Genomic DNA, 9467 nt, shown 5'->3' on the forward strand with positions numbered 1-9467 from the left:
TGTTTCATCAAACTACCATACATTTCCCTATAACCATGCTGAACCACTTGAGTTGCCTAAACATCTCTATCTATGCTATTCCTATGCCAGATACGTTCTTCCTTTTCTTGTCTCTTGGTAAAACCTTATCCATGTTGCAAGATCAAACATTATCCCTTCTTACGTCATTACCTAATTTCTCCAGGAAGTTTTAGTGTTTCTTACTCTTTGCTCCTACAGCCACCAAAAGCAGCAGCAACAATGACTGAATTACAGTACAGCAAGAGAGATCCACAATTAGCTGACCAAAGGGTCATATCCTTATGAAGAGAGGTCTCTGACATCAGCTACAGGTCTCTGTCCTTACCCTGTTTTTAATCCTTTCACCAGCAATACAAGTAAAGATCAGTTACAAATTTTAGCTGACAATGAAGGCAATGACATACTATTTAAGGAAATTAAGATATACAAGTGGATGCTATATGTACTTTGTATGGATGTTATCATAAGAGTACAAGGTTCCTTTTAAGGTGTCAGATAAAGAGGTGAATGAACCCAGATGGTTCCTTTATTCATCCCTTTTTACACCAGACATTAACTGAGTACTTACAACATGCCAAGTACTATTCTAGGGGCTAAGAATAGAGTAGTAGCCATTCAGACATGGGTCCTTCCCTCATAGAGCTTGCTTTTCAAGATAAGCAAAGGCTGAAGTAACTGGAAATATTCAGCCTGAAAAAAAATCACTTACAGGAAGCAAGAAAATAGTTTTCACACATTTGCACATCCTCTCCTCGGAATAATTATTCTGAGTTGTTGCACAGGGCAGGATTAGGACATATGTGTGGAATCACAAAGAAGTCAATCACAAGTCAATATAATGAGATACTATCAATCAAATGACATATCTGGAAATAGTACTGGCATCCTAGGGAGGTTACTGTGGTCTCAAACTCCTGGGCTCAAGTGATTCTCCCAAGGAGCAAGAACTACAGGTATGAGCCACTGCACCTGGCTAATTTTTTTTTTTTAGGCAGGGTCTCAACATTTCCGGTCACTAATAAATTTTCAATAGGATCTCATTTTAAAAAAAACAAAACTACAGTAAGGTTGCTGGTTTAAGACAGGCATATAAGGTCCATTCTGATAACTACCATAATTATGAATAGCTTAAGTTAGGTCTCACTCAATTCTAATTTCCCTTAGCAACTACTTCTAGATAACTCACTCAAACCTTTATCTAACCCAGTGGTTTTAAACTCTGGTTGCACACTGGAATTGCTAAGTGTGTTTGGCATTTATTGATACCTGAGTCCCACACCAAGAGATTCTGATTTAACTATCTGAGAAGAGGTTAAGGATTTTTTTTTTTTTAAGAGCTCCACCTGGTACAAACGAATGTATAGCCAAGGTTGAGAAACACAGATGTAAACCATTATTTATTTAATTCTAGCTTTCTACCATTCTCGAGGTAATCAGATCCATCACAAAGGATCCTTTTATGTGACTGGCCAATACTGACTTCTCTAAAATATCACAGTCATTCTCAGAGCACGGATACTGGGAGAAGTTTTGTTTATTTTTGAGGAAACACCTGGTAAGTTAATAACTATCTTAGTGGTATAGATTTGGAACTTCTGCCATTTTAATAAATCATTACCAAACAGTTATGTTCCTAGCTCTGTATCAGGCCCTGAGGAGAAATATGAACAAGGCATTTTAATCCCTTACCTCAAGCAGCTGAGGCTAGTTGAAGAAACTGAAAACACACATTTACAGTAGAGTTTGATTACTGCTATAATAATGGCAATGGACAAGGGCTCATGGGAGCATAGAAGGTGGTTTCTTTTTTTGTTTGTTTGTTTTTTTTTTTTTTTTTGAGACGGAGTCTTGCTCTGTCCCCCGGACTGGAGTGCAGTGGCCGGATCTCAGCTCACTGCAAGCTCCGCCTCCCGGGTTTTACGCCATTCTCCTGCCTCAGCTTCCCGAGTAGCTGGCGCCTGCCACCTCGCCCGGGTAGTTTTTTGTATTTTTAGTAGAGACGGGGTTTCACCGTGTTAGCCAGGATGGTCTCGATCTCCTGACCTCGTGATCCGCCCGTCTCGGCCTCCCAAAGTGCTGGGATTACAGGCTTGAGCCACCGCGCCCGGCAGAAGGTGGTTTCTAACACAGCCTAATGGTTTCAGGGAGGAATGGACTGAGTGTCAGAGCTGGTTTGGTAGGTAAGGGAGGATGGAGAACATCGTGAGCAAATGCAGTGCCTGAGAAGATTATGTGTAAGGGGAAGAAGTTCAATACTTCTAGTGCATATAGTTTAGGCCAGGGAACAAAAAGAAACAGGGCCAGAGGTGTGCAAGGCCAGATCTAGGTCACAGCCAGCCAAGAATGCCATTCGCAGAAATGTGGACTCTTTCCTAAATGTTGTAAGGCAGGAAACAATATTAGCGTCTTCCAAGTGCTCTTCTAGGGGTACCTGTGTAATAGACTAGAGGAAGATATAAGAGTAGCAAAAAAAAAAACAGGTAGGAGGCTAATACTTTAATCTAGAAGATTTGGGAACACAAATTAAGGCCATGATGGTAGAAATGGAGAGCAGGTAGATTTGGGTATGATCAGTATGTCCTGGATTTTGACTGAATGTGGGTGTGAGAAAGGGCTAGTGGCTTCACATGACTCTCAGGTTTCTGTGTGACTAAATGGAGAACAGTATCAGAAGGGTTAGGTATCAGAGAAGTGATGTGATTGGTTTTGAACATAGTGAGTAGGCCACATGAACACAGTGAAGTGGCATCTACGAGGCTGTATTTACATGTGACGGTTATCCAGATGTATGTCATCTGCCTTCCCCATCTGTATTCTATCTGAATCCTTTCAGGCTGCCTGGCTATATACTCAAACAGGACAAGCTTTTTGGGAGGAGGATGGTCTTCTGTCACATATTTAAGAGTAACTATATTCTCCTGCTATGAGACATAGGTTAAGTAAACACATGAATAAAGGAGTCTAAGGGGGACCATATGTTACTATCAACAACCCTGTGATATATTTCATATAAAGCTTACCAAGAAGCAGTAATATTCAATAGTGCCACGTAATGGTGTTACCAGATGAAACCACAGCATAAAACCAACCAAAGAGAACTTGAAGAGTAAAATAAATGGTAGGACCAGGATTATAGAGAAAAATCAACATTTAGGAAGCAAATGAAAGAGAAGCCCAAAAAGGAGGCAGAGAACCACCAAATAGAGAGATCTCAGATATGTAAAATTTCAAGGACGGGTAGATCAAAATAGCGTTAGATAAATTAAGGATTGAAAGGTATTGGATTGGTTAGATAAGCCTTCACTAATAAGTTGAGGAGATCAGTTTCAATACGCTGGTGGAAACAGCAGACAAATTCCACAATAGGAATGAAAAGTCTGAAAGTGGAGAAGGAAGAGAAAGGGCAGGTAGAAGAGGTGGTGGGGTCAGAGTGGAGACTAAAAACAGAGGAAGCAATTAAGACAAGGGAGTTGGAGCTAGAGCAGAGAGAAGGGGGAAAGGATGGGGTCAAATCTCTGATGAAAGTATCAGGTTTGTAAAGGAAGAAGGATGCTTCATTCTCTCCTACCTCCTGGAAGTCAGGATAGGTGGGATGTTGACAACTAGCAGGCAGTTTAATAAAAATGTGAGTCAAAAAAGAAAGCAAGGCTATATGCTAACAATGAGAGGAACAACAGGAGGCCATGATCATTGAGGACAGTGATAAAGGTTTGGGCCATGCAGTGACAAACTAGCAAAAGCTGCTGACAAAAGATAAGCTGAGGTTATGGAGAGTATGTCTGTCACACTTGTCTGCCTAGCTGTGATTTCCTCAAGCGGCATTCGCTGCCTAGACAGAAGAAAAGGCACACTGCAGCGGTTCTGGGCTGGGATTTCTATATGTGCAGGTAATGCAGAGCAAGGGAAGGAAGAATGCCTAATGTGAGAAATGTGTGCAATCAACAACAGGATCTAGTTTTGGTATAGACATGAGTCAAGGAAGGAGCTGACAAATTTGAGGAGAATCTCCAAGAACAGTAGTGAGAATAAGGACATAAAAGAGCCAGGAGAACAAGGGGTAAGAGTCATAAAGAGGGATACTGAAGTTTGCAGAGGCTGTGCTGTTTGGGTCATGAGCGGAAGTCTGAGACACACAGGAGTGATGACATGAGTAGTGAAGTGAAGAGCCTCCAGAGATGAGAAGGCAAGGTAGGCTCAGTTCATATAATGAAGTCCTGGAACACTGCAACGCCACAGAGGAAAGCTGTTTCAAATCCTCTGCTTGATGATGTCCAGCATTATTTATTTCCTGCTTTGACTGCAGCAGCATAATGGATCTTGGTATTCAGGGAGCAGTGAGTGCCATTTCCCAGCTCACAGTGCAGAGTTTGGAGCCCAACTTACTATTTGGTCACTGCTGCGTTAAGAACAAAAGATGAGAGGTAGTCTGGAGGCTCTGAGATCCAATAATCTTCCCGGTAAGACAAGGCAGACCCATGAAAGGCAAAAGACAATTCAATATGCACACACTAAGATCAAAAGGCATTCAGGTAGCTATCAAGAGTGACTGAGTGTCCCCTACCTGAGAAGCTCTTTTTAAGATGTTAGGAACGCAACTATGAGAATAATTTCCCTCCCTCAAGCAGACTGTTAACCATGGAAAGATGTTAAAAGTCTAGTACCACGGACATGAAGAGAATCGAAAAAAGAATGTGGCTGCAGAAATCTGTAAAACTTCCTGGGGAAGGGGAAACTGGAACAACGATGAGAAAAGGTCCAATGTTAAGAGTTAGAAAGCACAACAACAGCCGTTCCACAATGTGAGCTTTACATTTGCAAAGAGGATATTTTTCTTCTCACCTCCAAATGGTAAAATCTCCTAGGAGACAAAGACTGCAATTCAGTTTGTGAACATGAATGTTACAATGAAGTCCGTATATTCTACCAGATGTGGTCACGAAAAATATTTATAATCACACCATTTTTCTTCTGAGGCAAAGTCAAAATATAGTGCCAAAGAAGAGTAAGGGAGATCATTTTTGCTTTGGTAAACTCTTAAGGACAGAGGGCTGTATTAGTTTTCCACCACTGCCAATTATCAAAACTTCATGGTTTTCAACAACACACATTTATTATATAACAGTTCTGGAGGTCAGAAGTCTGATACTGATACAGGTCTCGGAGAGCTAAAATTAAGGTGTTGGCAGAGCTGTGTTCCTTCTGGAAGCTCTAGAGAAGAATCTGTTTCCTTGCCCCATCCAGTGTCTGGGCCATCTACACTCCTTGGCTCCTGACCCTTCCTCCACCTGCAAAGCCAGCAATGATACATTTCTCTGTGCCTTTCTTTCACGGTTATATTTCCCTGAATGCTCACCTTCTTCTCCCCCTCTGTTACTTTTCTTTTGTTTTTGAGATGGAGTCTTGCTCTGTTGCCCAGGCTGGAGTGCAATGGTGTGATCTTGGCTCATTGCAACCTCTGCCTCTCGGGTTCAAGTGATTCTCCTGCCTCAGCCTCCCACGTAGCTGGGATTACAGGCACCCGCCACCACACCCGGCTAATTTTTTTTTTTCGTATTTTCAGTAGTGACGAGGTTTCACCATGTAGGCCAGGCTGGTCTCAAACTCCTGACCTCAGGTGATCTCCCCGCCTTGGCCTCCCAAAGTGCTGGGATTACAGGCGTGAGCCACCGTGCCCAGCCACCCACCTCTTTTACTTTTAAGGACCCCTGTTATTACACTAAGCCCATCGAAATAATCCAGGGTAATCTCTCCCCATCTTGAAGTCCTTCATTGAATCACATCTGCAAATTCTATTTTGCAATATAAGGTAAAATATTCCCAGGTGCTGGTGATATCTCTAGGGAGCCATTATTTTGCCTGCCACAAGGGCAGAGATGGGCTGAAAAGAAGCTTCAAGTATCAGCAAGAAGTCTATGAAAGTTACTATTTGAGGCACAAGCAGTTCCAAAGCACAGCTCCAACCACTTAGCGTACAAGTTTCACAACTATTGACCCTTTTCAATTTAACTCCCACAACATTTGCCCCATATTCTCTAAGGATCACTTTAATGCCATCTTTGCTGTGAGGCCTTCCCACTGTCTCAGAGAGAATCAGTGGTTCTATCGTCAGTAAACACGAAGGACTCTGCCCATGCCCTGTCCTAGCACTTCAACACTGCCTTACGGTACCAAAATTTGTCTCCCTCCCTTATGAGATAGTGAACCACTTGAGAATTAGGACAATCTCATTCTAAATCCTGGGAAGAGGCTAGCAAAGTGCTTAGCACTTCACATTCATTCACTCTGATATCTGACTATACTTAACCAGCACTCACAATGACAGGCACAACCTCGTCAGGCACAGCATTTCACTTGGGGACATAGAGTTCATTAATAAAGACAACAGAGTCTCTTCAAGTTCTGAAAAGGTTTACCAGTATTTGCTTCAGCAAAAAGGACCCAGCAAAGGTATGATGAGCAAAAAGGACCCAGCAGCCACAAAGTTAAAACTCAGTAGCCAATAGACATGCCAAAGATATATGTAAAGATACAAAACGCAAAGACGCTGCATCTGTCAAAACTGAGCAAATGTACACTTAAGATTTGCACTTTTCATGTTTTGTACATTTCACATCTAAAGAAAAACCTAAACGAATATAGAATTCTAGTTAATACACAGGCATTCTGAAATTTTTAGGGAATATGTACCCATGTCAATTTACTTTGAAAAAAATAAAAAAATACAATGAACTGATGGATAAAAATAGGGACAGACAGGTATTTGTTAAAATTAGGTATAGTGAAATTTTAATGGTAGAGTCTAGATGGGAAGGTTTATAAGTATTCACTGTAAACTTCTTATAATTTAGCTGTATGCTCAAAATTTTTCACAACAAAATATTGAATAGGAAATGTTAGGATCAGGCAGCAAGGAGATATTGTGTGGAAAGAGGAAAAAATAACGTTCTTGGATGTTCATTACGAGACAAAGAGGCACATATACAGATAAAGATGGCCTATATCATAGTCCCAACCTTGCTTCATAGCCAGAAGAATTAAAAGTCCTGGCTGACATGAGACATGCCAGAAAGAGTACGGCTGATGAAAGTAAAAGAGTCTCTTATAGGCACAACAGAGATACTAACAATAAGAAATTTGTTTCCTTAAAATAATGTTTTTTTTTTTTTGAGACGGAGTTTCGCTCTTGTCGCTCGTTAACTTATGATGTGTATCTCAAATCTCTGCCCTTGTGACTGGCATATGCTAAGAGCTAAAATTAGCTGGGCGTTGTGGCAGGAGCCTGTAATCCCAGCTATCAGGGAGGCTGAGGCAGGAGAATTGCTTGAACCCTGGAGGCGGAGGTTGCAGTGAGCCAAGATCGCGCCATTGCACTCCAGCCTGGGCAACAAGAGCAAAACTCTACCTCAAAAAAAAAAAAAAAAATTCTCAGATTTTCTTGACAATTGAATGTAATCTATAAACAAATGTTTTTATTCTTACTCATCCTTTATTCTTCTACATTGCCTAGTAAGGTTTTGAAGTTTTTCTCATATAGTTCACACATATTTCTAGCTAAAATTAATTATTTTATTCCTATTGTGTAGACTTTTTAAAAATAAAAGTATGTGCTAACTTGTTGAGGACAGCAAGTCAATCTATTAGCTTATATATTCCCTTTTCAGTCACTTTACTACAAATTATTGATAGTAATTGAATCTCTTCTCATTTTGGGGACTTAGTTAATTAATAAGGATAATTTTGTAATCTCTTTTCCAGAAGGTAAGCCTCATATCTACTTAAATATTGTCCGAAGTAGAATTTCCAGACGGTGCTTATATAAAATACTGATAAGCACATATTCTCATTTAATTTACGATGTATATCTCAAATCTCTGCCCTTGTGACTGGCATATGCTAAGAACTAAAGAAACGCATGGTGAGAGAAGTAATGAAAAAACAAATGTAATTTTCTTTTCTTTTTTTTTTTTTTTTTTTTTGAGACGGAGTCTCACTCTGTCGCTCAGGCTGGAGTGCAGTGGCCGGATCTCAGCTCACTGCAAGCTCCGCTTCCCGGGTTTACGCCATTCTCCTGCCTCAGCCTCCCGAGTAGCTGGGACCATAGGCGCCCGCCACCTCGCCCGGCTAGTTTTTTTTGTATTTTTTAGTAGAGACGGGGTTTCACCGTGTTAGCCAGGATGGTCTCGATCTCCTGACCTCGTGATCCGCCCGCCTCGGCCTCCCAAAGTGCTGGGATTACAGGCTTGAGCCACCGCGCTCGGCCAACAACAAATGTAATTTTCAAAAAGAGGCAGGGGCGTGTGCAACTTACCATCCAGGAGACTTTGGAAGGTGGGGAACAATTTTAACAAAACAGAAGAGATTAGTTGTGTCACAGGAGAAAAGTTAATGTGGAGGTGATTTTCAAAGCGGTAGGGAGGAGGTGAGCTATCCAGTTCTCGACGAGATAACTGCAGTCATCTCTAACCTAATAATATTTGTTGGCTGGCATTCTGGGTGACATCCTGCCTTCCCTTTTACTTTTTTTTTTTTTAATTAAGTCTCTTTCTGCAATTAATGTATAGCTAGAATTGAAATTGTTCAACTTCTGCATACACTTTGGGTGGGATCTACGTACCAAATCTTGATGTTAACCTTATCTTTGACACTCATATTACGTGTTAGATGGCCTACATACAATTTTAATAAATCTAGTGTCAAGGGAAAATAAAAATATAGTAATTAAACTTATGATCTGTCTCTGAAAATAAAAAAAGTAGATTAAACAAACACACCTCTAGTTAATCTATTTGATTAAAAAACAAAACAAAATTGAAGATGAGGAAGCTAGGAGCTAGAGACGCAGGGTTTGTTTTTAAAAGACCACACACAAATCGGCGTCACTATTTCAACAGATGCTAGAAAGGCCATTGGTAAAATTTTAAACATCTATCCCAGCTGGGGGAAAAATGGAAGTTAGACTAGAAGAAACCTTATTTTGTATTACTCAAAATATCTGGTTCAAACTTACTACCACCGCCGCCCACTCTGCGTCAATCTCCAGTCGCAGCCGTTATTCTCCACAGAACAAGAACGTCCGCCGTGAACGCCTGGGCCGCGCGAGGGAGAGTGACTCAGGCAAGGGGTGACTATCACCGTTAAAATTTTTCATTGACAAAATCACCGTCTACCTAGAAATACGAAGCTAATACACTACTACATTACTAAAGGGTTCAACACGCGTCTCGTTACGATGCAAACACAAAATTCAGCACTTTCGTGTATACCTGCAATAAGCAACTAGAAGGTTCGATGGGAGAAGGCGATCCCGTCACAAAGGCAGCAGCAACGGCAAAACAGAGAACGCGACTCCATTCCCAGCGCACGGCGAAGAGCCGCGTCAGAGCGGTGTCTGAGGCCGCCCCGGCACTACGGAGCCACCTCCCCGTGGTCTGACGTCACGCACGCGC

The 9467-nt window shown here is 41.4% G+C and overlaps 1 protein-coding gene across 1 annotated transcript in view; it reads right to left on the reverse strand.

The window, feature by feature from the left end:
• The window catches only part of ZNF10 (zinc finger protein 10), a 32979-nt gene extending 23532 nt beyond the window's left edge, over positions 1-9447 (reverse strand). Inside the window, exon 1 of the mRNA XM_033219958.1 lies at positions 9285-9447. The gene's annotated coding sequence lies outside the window, so the exon portion shown is untranslated. The remainder of the gene's footprint in view (positions 1-9284) is intronic.
• Positions 9448-9467: the final 20 nt, after the last annotated feature.

The sequence above is a fragment of the Trachypithecus francoisi genome, unplaced genomic scaffold (assembly GCF_009764315.1).
Source record: "Trachypithecus francoisi isolate TF-2019V2 unplaced genomic scaffold, Tfra_2.0 Lachesis_group11, whole genome shotgun sequence".
Classification (NCBI taxonomy): Eukaryota; Metazoa; Chordata; class Mammalia; order Primates; family Cercopithecidae; genus Trachypithecus; species Trachypithecus francoisi.